This window comes from Ambystoma mexicanum, chromosome 4q (assembly GCF_040938575.1).
Source record: "Ambystoma mexicanum isolate Mex_15411 chromosome 4q, UKY_AmexF1_1, whole genome shotgun sequence".
NCBI lineage: Eukaryota > Metazoa > Chordata > Amphibia > Caudata > Ambystomatidae > Ambystoma > Ambystoma mexicanum.
In genome coordinates, this window is record NC_090928.1 from 644,228,956 (window position 1) to 644,241,827 (window position 12,872).

At 50.4% G+C, this 12,872-nt stretch overlaps 1 protein-coding gene across 5 annotated transcripts in view; it reads right to left on the reverse strand.

The window, feature by feature from the left end:
- Positions 1-12,872, reverse strand: part of EHBP1 (EH domain binding protein 1) — a 2,510,899-nt gene that overhangs the window by 1,387,289 nt on the left and 1,110,738 nt on the right. The window lies entirely within an intron of this gene.

Consider the following 12,872-nt stretch of genomic DNA (forward strand, 5'->3'; position numbering starts at 1 on the left):
TGCACGACAGGGCCTGGATCTCCCCGACCCTCCTGGCCGAGGTGATAGCCACGAGGAAAGCATCTTCTACAAGAAGAACTTGCCCGGGGCTTGATGCATAGGTTCAAAGGGAGCTCCCATGAGCTTACTCAGTACTACATTGAGTTCCCAAGCCGGGCTGGAGCCTTCACCGGCCGAAAAGTCCTGAAGAACCCCATGAGGAACTCTGACAAGTCTGTGCTACCACAGGGTGGGTCTACACGCAGACCTGGTGTACCGGTAAATGGCAGCGAGGTGCACCTTGATAGAGGCATGTGCCAATCCCGCCTTGGCCAAGGAAAGCAAATAAGACAGAAGTTGGGTGGGCATGACCTGCAGAGGGGTAATCTTCTGAGTCCAGCACCACATGGAGAAGCGCTTCCCTTTATGGCTGTAGCAGTTTAACGTTGACGGGACTCTGGATCTGGCCAGGATCGCCTTACATTCCGCTGGTAAAGCAAAACCCCCAATTTCTAGGGCTGCAGGAGACATGCCCTCAGGTTCAGCTACCCCAGGTCGTGGTGCAGAATTGCCCCTCCTGCTTTGGTGAGAAGGTCCGGGAACAGCGGTAGCCTGATGGACCGGGACACTGACAGACGCAGCAGGTCTGGATACCAGATCTGCCTCGCCCACGGAGGCACAAGTATTTTCTTGCAGTGGTACTGTCTGAGTGTGTTGATCACACGTAGCATGAGTAGAAATGGAGGAAAAGCATACAGGAATCATCCCTCCCACAGGAATGAGAAGGCATCCCCCATGTTCCCATGGCTGAGGGAACCTGTTAGCGAACCTCTGGCACCTGACGCTCGTCGTCATTGTGAAGAGCTCGATCTGGGGTTCGCCCCATTTGTCGGTCTACCTGGTCCTGGCAAACCTTTCATTCGTGGCAGGAATGTAACTCCATGCTAAGTAAGTCCGCAATGGTGTTCTTGATGCCCACTATGTGAAAAGGGATGAGGAACATGCGCTACGAAAAGGCCCAGAGCCACATATCCTGGGCTTCCTTATAGAGCGCCGGTGAGCGCCCCCCCCCCCCTGCTTCCGGATGTAAAACAAGGCAGTGGTGCTGTCTGTGAAGATCATCACCACCTTGCCCTTCATGGCCGGCAGAAAAGACTTCAGGGCCCAGAATATGTCCCGAAGTTCCAGGACGTTGATGTGGAGGCTCTTTTCTTACGGTTGTCAGAGGCCTCTGGCGTGCAACTGTCCGATGTGGGCTCCACATTCTTCTAGGGAGGAGTCCGTGGTGACTGTCTCCTGGTAAGGTGGAACTTGAAACGGAGTCCCCTGGACGAGATGCAGTCTTAAACCCCACCACTGTATTGCCCGACTGAACTCCTCATTGAGGGATATCTTGTCCATAAAGGTCCCTGATACTTGCATCCACCTCAAATCCAGGAACTCCTGGATTGGTCTCACGTGAAGTCTGCAGAGGCAGATGAGGCCAATGCAGGAGGACATCATGACCAGCAGCGACTTGATGGACCGCACATTCGCCGTCTTTGCCGATGACAAGTGCTGCACTTTGCCGTGTATGTCTCGGGAGGATAGCTCAGCGGGAACATGCTCGCATTGGAAGCAAGACGGCACGGAGCAACATGGGTTCGATTCCAGGGTCCACGCTTAGAAACCTCTGGGTATTAAGTGCGTTATAAATAACCTATCATATCATATAATATACCCTCTATTTCGAGGGTGACACCAAACACATCACTGTGTTGAGTCGGGCACCTAGGAACAATGCATCCTGAGTTGGTATCAAGCAGGACTTTGGATAATTTATGGTGAACCCCAACTCCGTCAGCAGACGTAAAGCATTCGATGTGTGCTTGCTTGCCAGAGCGTGTGAGCGGGAATGCACCAGCCAGTCACCCAGGTAAGGGTATACGTGGATAACTCATAGAGAGAGAGATGGAGGAATTATATAGCGCACAAAATTAACCTAATCGTAGGCCCTCACAGTTGAAATACATCATAATATGATAATACCATCACCAATCATATATCAACAGTAGCCTACAGTTATTAAAAGGTCTATTTAAAAAGATACGTTTTTAACTTTTTTCAAAACATGGGCCTCATTACAAGGTTGAAGGTAGCCATGCCGCTATTAGCGCCATGGCTGCCTCCAAACTCGTTCCGACTCCGCCCTGGTGAATGGAGCAATTACTGGTCCATTCCAAGGTTGGCGGGACCGGTAATTCCCCATTCACCAGGGCCATTCCCCTTTCCCATTGAGCCCCCATAGGGCCCCCATAGGGCTCAATGGGAATGGGGAAGACGCTAATAACGGTACCGCAAATTGCGGTACCATTATTTGCTCTAGAGTCCCTTTGCGGGTCCCGTCCTTAACGCCTGGAAAGAACAGGCGTTAAGGAAGGACCCCACAAAGGGAACTCGTAGTAGGGCGGTAAGGGATTACCCTTAATCCCTTACCGCCCACCTCGTAATGAGGCCCATTGACACAGATTCTACCTTCCTTAATTCCAGTGGGAGGGTGTTCCAAAATCTGTGCCTAAAGACCGAAAATCTACAAACTCCCCTGAAAACGCATCTTGTCATGGGGATAGTGAGCATGTGCTTGTCTTCTGATCTTAAGGACCGAGTTGGTTGATATTGTATTAACTTGTCCCTCAGATATCCCGGTGCCAAGACATTCAGACACTTAAATATTAGACAGCCGATTTTAAATTTGATGTGATCCTCTACTGCTAACCAATGAAGGGTATGCAGTAGACCAGAGATAGGGGTACATTTTGATACTCCAAAGACTAGTGTAGCTGCTTAATTCTGTGCCTTTTGATGGATTCGTTTGGCAGGAGTCCCAGCAAGTAAGCCATTACATTAATCCAGCTTTCAGTTCACTAGGGCTCCTACCAGTATGGCACAGTCCTTCTCAGGCACTTAAGGAAGAGCCTGTCACAGCCCTAATTTAAAATATGCTGCCTGGACTTTGGCTGAAACCTGACCCTCACAGCTCATATCACTTTGCCTAATGCCCCCAAGATTTTCACTTTGGACACATACTTTAATTCTGAGCTCAGAAATGAAGGAAGAGGGGGTGGGGGGGAATTCTGTTGGCCTTCAATAGGTGTTTTGATCCGAAAAGGATCACCTTGGTCTTGCTTGGGTTGAATTGTAGCCAATTAGACACCATCCATGCCCAGATTTGTTCCAAACACTTACCCACCCTGATGAGGGAGTCAAGTCTGATATACAGCAGAGTATCATCAGCATAAGATTGAAAAATTATGTTGTGTCTTCTCAGAATGCCCATCAGTGAGATACAGGTTGAATAGGAGTAGTAAAAATGTGGAACCCTGCTAGACCCCACAGGTTTGTGGGGGAATTTCCAACAAGAAGCGGTCCAACTGCATCCGTTGTCTTCGCCCATTCAAAAAGGAGGCAAACCATTCAAGAGCACTCCCTGAAACAATTCCTATGATTTTTAGGCATTCCAATAGGACATTATGGTTCACCGTATCGAAAGCCGCGGATAGGTCGAGCATTACGAGTAGGGATAGTTTACCTTCATCTCTCGCACGCAACAACTTGTTCCAAACCGTGATCAGCGGCGTTTAGGTACCAAATTTAGGCCTAAGCCCTGATTCTAGGGGATCTAAGAGGCAATCTCTTTCGATATATTCTTGAAACTGTATTGTGTCCACTTTTTAAAACATTTTCCAAGCAAAAGAAGACCTGAAATAGGGCAGTAGTTCTGAAGGTTATCTGGGTCCAGGTTTGGTTTCTTCAACAAAGGGGAAATTACGGACAGTTTCAGTTCAGCTGCAACGGTTCCCTGATTAAATGACGCATTTATAAAATGAGTCACAAATGGGGTTAGGTCTGAAGTCAGAAGGGGAAAGAATGTGTCGTTTGCAGGTTTGAGAGCTGTTGGTAGAGTAAGAATATTCTCTTCTGACACTGCCTTGAAAAAGAACAGTGGAATATTAGAGTTCGCCCCTTCTGCAAAGTCCTTGGGTCCGGAAGGTTGAGGGGAACCATTGCATCTGATTGTAGACGAAGACTAGCCACCATCAGGGTCAGGCACTTCATGAAGACCATCAGGGCCAACTTCAGGCCGAAGAGCAGAGCCTTGAACTGGTAGTGCGGACCCTGAACCATGAATCGTAGGAACCTTGAGTATTTGTTGTGAATGGGGATGTGGAAGTAGCCGTCTTCCAGATCCAACGTCGTCAGAAAATCCCCTTCCTCCAGTTAGCCGAGCACTTGCTGCAATGTGACCATCCAGAATGTTTGGGACTTTAAGTACTTGTTGAGATGACGCAGATCCAGGATCGGCATACAACCCCCCTGTTTTCTTTCGAAGCAGAAAGTATCTGGAATATACTCTAGAGCCCCGGAGATGCTGGGGGACTGGTTCTATTGTCACTTTCTGTAACATGGCCCGCACCTACTGAAGAAGCTGTGGTCCATGTTGCTCTTGTTGTGGTATTGGTGGAATACGAGGACACCCTTGTTGGAACTCCAAGGTGTGCCCCTGTCAGAGAGCGTCCAGCACCCATCTGTCCGTGATCTCTTTCTACACATGCTCACAAACTTTGTCAGCTGGCCTCCCACTGGGGTGCATATGTGGGGGCCAGAGGCCATGGCCGGTTCAGGCCTGCTTGGGGGTCGGAGCTCTGCCCTGGGGGCAGCGCCTGCACCATCTCTGCTGCCTTCAGAGCGACCCCTGTATGCTTCTTGCGTGGAGGAGCGGGAACGCTGCCGGTACAGGGTAGTATAACCCCCCTAAAGGTTTCCAGAAAGCGTGCTGTCTCTGTGTCAGGTTTTATTGCTTGCAAAGACTTCTCGACTGCCTTGCCAAAGAGGTTTTTCCCTGTCAAATGGCATATCCTGCACCTTAGCCTGAACATCCTGGCGGACGTTTGTTGCCTTCAACCAACCTTGCTGACGCAGAGACACCCAGTTCCCCATCTGGCGGAAACCTGTGTCTGCGATGTCCACTGCCACTGTGATGGCGTGATCCAAGGCCACTTCCCCTTCTTGAAAAAGTGAAAGTGCCTCGCCCTTCTTATCCTCTGGCAGTAAGTCCAGAATAGGACCCAGCTTGTACCATAGCTCCCGGTCATATCGGGACAAAATGGCTAGGTCATTAGCTGCCTCGATGGTAGAGGCTGCTGTATAAATTACCCTCTTGCCCATTGCATCCAACTTCTTCCCCTCCTGGCACGGAGGTACCATGGCTGCCAATGATGAATTCGACAAGCGCTTCCTGGTTGTGGCCGAGACAACTGAGTTGGGCGAGGGCCAAGACCTTAAGCACCTGGGCGCTGAATCCCTGTACTTTTTTCTCCAATCTGTCACGCTTGGGGGGGCCGTACTCGGGTACTTCATTAGCGCCAGAACTTCCTCCCAGATGTCGTCCAGTAAGGGAACAGACATAATGGTTTTTCTTCTTGACTCACACCACTGGTACAGGAACCCTTCTATTTTATTCTCCTCGGGAACCAACTGAAGCAGCTCCGAGGCCCTTGACATCATGGAATGAAAAGATCCAACTTCGTCCGAAGGGGAGGCCCTATGGGGCTTCTCCGTGTGTGGTGTTTCTCCATCAGCCGGGACAAAGTCTTCGTCCGCGTTGGCGCCCTTAGCCATGGTAGCTGTGTCACCGACTGTGTCCATGTGCAGAGCCAGGGCCCCGGGTGGGGTTGTGTCGCGACAAGGTTGTGGAGGGGTCAGATTACGCAGAGGACTAGCGCCCCCTTAGACTTTCTCTTCCGCCAGGCATGGGTTCAACCTCAGAGGCTCTTGAGGGTCGCCCTGGAGGCGTGGGCCCTGTTCCGGGGGCAGCCTGTGCTGGATTTTCGTGACCAGTGTGTGCAGAATCATTAGAACATCCAGTGACACGTCCCTCAGTCTAGGGGTGAAAGGAGCCGGTTGTGTAGGGTCTGGGCTGATGCGTCTCCTCTTACGAGCAAGGGACCTAGGTCAACCGCCCCCAGATCCTCCCCCTTTGTGATCTGTGCAGTAATCATAAGGCAGATTATCATCTCCCTTGCCGGAACTTGAGTAAATCTGCTACGGTCTATCTGGAGCAGCCTATGGGTCCACATACCAAAGAGGTTCCACCGGGGGAACCTCTACCTTTCTGGAGGCTGCTGGGTCGATGCAGTCACCGGTTCTGTCCCCGATCTCAGATTGGCTGCTGCCTTCGTCCCTGCCTCTGCAGCTGTATCTTGTCTCGGGGGTAAGGACATGTGTCGGGTGGTCGCGGCAGACATTTCCTTCACAGATTCTCTCTCCAACTCCAAAGCGGTTGTGATGGACGTCGTCGACTTCCTCAATGATGTGCTCGTCAAGGCCTTCGCTGACGGTGCCGTCATTGACTCAGTTGACCTGGCAGGCTGCAAGGTCTTAGTTAGCTTTGAGGAGTCTTCTCCGGACTTGTCCCTTGTCGGTTTATGCGCTGACACACAGAGTTTGTATGGGGTTAGGGACTTTCTCTTAGAAGAGGTCCCTTTCGTCGGCAGGCTCACTGTGGAGGCGGATGGTGATCGCCTTCTGCCCAACTCGGGATCCGCATCAGCGGCAAACCCAATGTAGCCAGCTTCACAGAGCTTGGCCTTCTCTTGGACCCCCGCAATCGGGGCGTCCTCAAAGTATCTCGACCTCCTCCCGCAGGGAGTTCGCTCCTCGGACCGGTCGGTCCTAGATGAGGCCTGACCCTGCCCGGAGCCTGAGTCAGTGGCGTAGCTTGACTTGAACCACGCTGACAGTCTGCTGTAGCAGTCTTTTTTTGTTTTCTCAGAGAAACTACGGCACACCTTGCATCCTCTGGCCCTTCTGCAGCCACCTCCCCTCCCTCCTTCTCTGCCTTTCCCCTTTTCTCTGCAGACAATGTTTCGAGACAAGTCTGATCTATGAAAGTCTCGTCAAAACAGGTTCACCCCTGTTCCTCCAAAACTAATAAAAGGACCACATGGACTCCCTGGCTCCTGCCCTGGCTGATTTCTGCAATCACTCCTTCGCCACCGGAGTCTTCCCATCCCCCCTGAAGCACTCCCTTGTGCACCCTCTTCTTAAGAAACCTTCTGTCGATCCGTCCTGCCTGGCTAACTATCGCCCAATCTCCATCATTCCCTTCCTGGGCAAGCTCCTGGAGAAACTGGCCATCTCCCAGCTTAATCCCCACGCTGAATCTGTTGGTTGTCTTCATGACCATCAGTCTGGCTTCAGAGCTGCCAGACGCATGGGAACTGCTCTACTGAACATCCGCGAAGACCTGCTCTCCAACCTTGACTCTAGCACCCCCTGTGTCCTCATCTTACTTGATCTCTCTTCTGCCTTTGACACTGTCTATCATGCCATCCTGCTCAACCGTCTCCGTGATAACCTGGGTATCACTGGTCAGGCTCTGGCTTGGCTGACTTCTTTCCTCTCTGACCGACCCTCCCAGGTCCAAATTGGGTCCTTCCTCTCTATCTTTCTCTCTACCTATGGTGTCCCCCAGGGGTCTAACCTCTCTCCCTGGCTGTTCAACCAATACCTGGCACGCCTTGCCCACCGCATTGCCGCTCTCGGCCCCAACTTTCAGTGCTACGCGGATGACACCCAGCTCATTTTCAGGCTACCCTTGGCGTCCTCCTCTCCCTCCCTCATCTCTGAGTCACTGTCTGCTATCCAGGCGTGATGTGCCGCCAATGACCTCTGCCTTAATGCCAGTAAGACTGAGATTCTCCTCATCGGCACACCCGCTCCCTCCTTCCCTGTAGCTAACTGGCTGGCCTCTCTTGGCCCTCTTCATGCTCCTACCTGCAAGGCTAAAACCCTTGGGGTCATCTTCGACTCCACGCTCTCCTTCTCTCCTCACATCTCTGACGTCTCTAAAAAGTCACACTACCAGCTGCATCCCTTAAGAGGTATTCTTCCTTTCCTCTCCTTCCCCCAGAAGCTCACTGTATCCAGTGCTCTGGTTCTCTCTAGGCTGGAATATTGCAATAGCCTCTTCCTAAATCTGCCTGCTTCTACTCTCCGCCCTCTGCAACTTATTCAGAACAGGACTACGAGACTTGTCCTTGGCCTCAGGCCCAGGGATCGTATCTCTCCAGGACTGAAATCTCTGCAGTGGCTGTGAGGATTAAGTTCAAAACCCTCTGCATTGTCCACAAGACCTTCTGGGGCCTCGGGCCTCTATACCTTCAACTCTCTCTTCCTAAATATCTTCCTCCTCAAGCTCTTCGCTCATCCGCCTCCAACTCCCTCAGGGTCAGTCGCTTCTCCAAGCAACGAGTTGGTGGTAGATCGCTTTCCTCGGCTGGTGCCTCCCTCTGGATCAGCCTCCATGTCTCCCTCAAACTTGAGAACCATCTCCGATTCCAGAAGCACCTCAAAACCTTTCTCTTTGCTTCTGCTTTTTCTCCTCCTCTCCTCTGCTGACCTCCTAGCTGTAACTGGAACTGCACTGGCTACCTGGGCACCCTCTGATCTTGGGACCAGGTCCCTTCCCTGCCAGCATCTCACACCTGCACTTCCCACCTGGCAACCCCCGCACTTGGGGACTCTTTCTGTGTCCCTACAGTCCCCCTCCCAGCCAGTGACACCTGTTGTCTGCACTTATTCATGCACTTTCCACATGCTGGCCGCTACTTACTTATTGTTATCATCTTTGCCATGTACTGCACCGTCCCTGCCCCCTTCCCGCGCACTTGCACGATCTGTATGACACCTGGCCTAGTAGGATCGTTGTCCGTCCTCCCTTTGTTCCCCTCCCTTGCCTCGTCGCACCTTGAAACACTTGTGTATAGGCGCTTTATAAATGCCATATCATATCATATATCCCTCATTGGATGGGGCAGTGTGACCCAGAGGACAGTGATTGGTTTAGAGGAGAAATACAGTTTTAAAGTGAAAGTGAAACTGTTTTTTCTTTTAACGAGGATTCCCAGCCTGACGACAGGGAATATTCAGGAGCATGTGAATCCATGCCAGACCCCATGCTGGAGAAAGTACAAGGTCCCAATCTAAAACTAGTCTGGTCCCTCTTTAAATAATGATAGTATTGGGAGTCGGAAAGCCTTGCAGGAAATGAAACTTCTTTGTATGGTACCCACCAGCATATATAATTCCCTTTGTTATGCCTAGCATACCATCTCTCTCTATTGGAGGCCATCCTGAGAATTCCAATACTTCTTCCCTGTCATTGGAGAACACTAATTCCTTGGGGTACAGACATATAGTTGGAGATGGAGATATTCCATCTCTTCCATTAGTTCAGAAGGTATGCCTTTCATTCAGAAAATGGGGTCATAAGGGAAAACATTGCTGGCTGAATAGGATTGCCCTACCTACTGTGCCCTCATTGGAGAGCCAACAAGGTGGGTTGAGTAGTGAAACATCTTAAAGCAAATAATTTGTGTGTCCACCCCCATGAGCTGTTAGCCAAAGGGAGGAAAGTTCTGCGAAACCTAAAACAAGAACGAGGAAAAATAGGAATATGAGAAAACCCCATAACTTTCTTCATACAAGCGCTAAAACAACCTATAGAGTCCCTGCCATCTTAGAAGGGAGAAACCTATGGGCCCAATTGGACAGTGGAATTAAGGGATGTGCCATACGTGCAGAATTATTTCCCCAGGGTTGGAAAAGGATGGGAGAAGAAAAAGTAGGCCACAATAAGAAACTATCTCAAACCCAAACCAAATCACCATCCTAGAAAGATAATTACATCTGATAGTGCCAATAATACCTAATTTGCTGATCCAATTAGTTCTGAGAACTGACTTGCCCCAATTTGATCAGTGGGTCTCACGAGTGGCTCACCTTAATATGAAAGCCAGTAAGCGTGAATCCTGCCATCTGAAAGAACCATCAGACCCATTGGTAAAGAAGAACAGGTCGGGAAATGAATCCAAACCCAAGAGTTATGCAGCAGTTCTTGGACTTGCAACCTTATTGCTTCTCAGTGGAACATCTTTCGAAGGTCATGGGGGAAGGATCTGTGAGAAATCGGACTGTGTTCTCCCACCTTTTCCCACAGGATCCTCTATTCAGATGGCCAGGGAAGGCAATCGCTTTTGGATCCTGAACCTGGTGGTGGACAAGCAAGGGAGGATCACCTGAGTGGAGGGAACACCCAGGGGTGAGAAATGGTATTCCCCCATTCCCAATAATACCCCAATCCACTCTCCCTCAGCCTTCATGGGGTATTTTCAATCACGCCCCATCTCCCCCTCCCCACAAACACTGAGACGAGGAAGATGCAACTAAAAACAGTGAGGATTACCCATAGGAAAAGCATTGGGAAGGAAGACAGGGCCTATTACTACTACAACCTACCACTAGGCTGTCACACTAATAGAGTCCTGAAAGGTCAGGCACTTTATTCCAGCTGTGCACACCTGACTCCACTTGACTCTCCCCTACACTATAAAAAGTGGAATTCTGCCAGAGGCAGTGAGCAAGCTGGGAATGCTGTCCGGACCAGAGAAGCCAAGGAGCATAGAGAAGCAGGAGGTGAAGCCTGGAGGAGCGCAGCATGCCGAGATGCTGGTCTGGAGTTTGTGAGGGGCTGCAGCGTGGCTAGGGAGCAGTGCCTCCAAGGAGCCAAAGTGAGGAAGCCTGCATCATGCCGGCAATGTTCAGCAAAGTACTGGCTGCCTTGGGACCTGTGCCGGCCCAAGTGTGTCTGAGGGGTAGGTAGTGAGACCCTGACCTCAACGATGCATATCCAGAGGGAGACCGCCTGTCAACATGACGCTGCCCGGTGAGTTTCATGAAAGGAAGAGATAAACTTGGGAGCGTGCGTTTGACCGGAGCAGAAGGAAGGCACAGTTTGTGAAGTGGCATGAAATGAAGAGAGAGAAAGCATAATAAGTACAGAAAGTGTAAGAAATAACAGAAAGAGAGAAACCAAACAAGGAAAAGGTGCTAGCGGCGCTGAAGGAAAGTAAAGCAGAGTAAAGGCATGTGAAATGTGCAAGAGGCACAAGAAACAAACGGACAGGTGCGAGTGTGCACGATAAAAGAAAGGAAAGTGTACTAGAGGCACAATACAAGGACAAGGAACCAAAGGCAGGTGCACGCGTGCACAGTGAAGGAAAGGGTGGAAGTGTGCACGGTAAAGAAAAGGGTGCAAGTGTGCACAGTGAAATCAAGGAAACAAAAGAAGGAGGGGTGCAGGAAGCAACGTAAAGTGAAAGATTGGAAAGAAAAAAACAAATGGGTGCAAATGTGCACGACAAAGCTAAGAAAACAAAGGAGAACAAGAAGGGGTGCAGGAAGAACCAGAAGCTGAAAGATTAAGAAGGAAGAGCAAGGAATAAGGAGAGGGGTAAAGGTCGGATTGGTCGCGCATGGGAGGAGCAAAGAGCCCAGCGTTCTTGAAAGTTTCTGATGCTACCCCATGTGAGAACTTTGTAAGAACTGTACAGAAAACGGTACATCCTGACTATGAGAACTTTGTTTGTTTAAAGATTAAAGGGGCTTAAGCTTTAGGAAGGGACTTCTGAGAGGCATAACGAGAGTTGTGCAAGAGACATAGTTGAACTGTGAAAGGAGAGGCCTACACTTCGGGAAGGGAACCTTGAGAGGCCAGACCAGAACTGTGTATTCTTTTTGTTTGTAACTGGAAGAGTCTGAGCTTGGGGAAGGAAACCCAAGGATATTGTGAACTTTGTTGATTTGCTGCAGGAGTCCTGAGTGGAAGGTTCTGAGGGCTCCCTCTTTTTAATTGAAATATCTTGCACTGGCAGAACTACACCCATCGATATGACTATCTGAAACCAGCTATGGTCTACATTTCCTTTTCTTTGAACCACTACTTTTCCTTTTTAAAGACTTCCTAACACATTTTTTGTAAAGAGTGAGGGCAAGCATAGGTTTAGACACAGACAGATTATTATTTTGGACTTTCAGACATCAACAGCCCTTAGAAACATCAGTTAAGGGACAGTTCAGCATGACACTAACCAAGGAGCATTAGTAAATACAGGTTTTGAAACTAACATCTTTGGGCCTGTGTCTCTCTTGATACCATGCCTGTATCACATGTTTTAAAAGTAAGGAATATTGAGGCATTTGAAACCAAAAGGTGGGGGAGTCTGCTCGCTTTAACCACTTAAAAGCAAAGGACGAGGTATCTCGTCCTTGGCATTACGTTTGCAGTGCCTAGGACCAGATACCTCGTCCTTTTGGCACTTCACTTTGAGCGATCGCTGCAAAGCAGCGATCTCACAAAAGGGAAATCCAAACTCCCAGGCTATGTGAAGGGGAGGTTCTTCCGCATGGCCCGGGGGTTGGCTTTCATTCAGTTTCATGTCAGCGTGCGTAACGCGTGCTGCCGTGAAACTAAAATAAATGTCAGGGACATTACCCGTTACAGCTTTTCCCTTTGGGGAGGTATTGGCACACTGCCGCAGCTCCCTGGTGGGGAAAAGCTGTAACATAGGCCAGCAAGAACTACAGGACGGTTGGAGGTGATGTCCCCTGGCCTTGGGCATCCGTCTCTGATGTGGGTTGACCATGCCAAGGTGCAGCGGCAATCGCAGGGAGCCTCGGCAGGGGCCCCATCCCTTTCCAAAGGGAAATTCTGTAATGCAGCCCAGCCAGAGCTCCAGACTGGTTGGGGGTGATGTCCCTGGCCTTGGGCGGCTGTCCCTCATGTGGGTTGACCATCCACAAGACCAGCAGCGGCTCGAGGGAGCTCAGCAGGGTCTCCGTCCTTTCCCAGAGGTAAATTCTGTAACGCAGTCCAGCAAGAGCTCCAGGATGGTCGGGGGATGTCCCTGGCCTTGGGCACCCGTCTCTCATGTGGGCCGAATATCCCCAAGCTCAGCCTGGAGCACAGGCTGGGCAGCGCTATAGCCTTTCCCTTCTGAGAAGAATGGGGACCC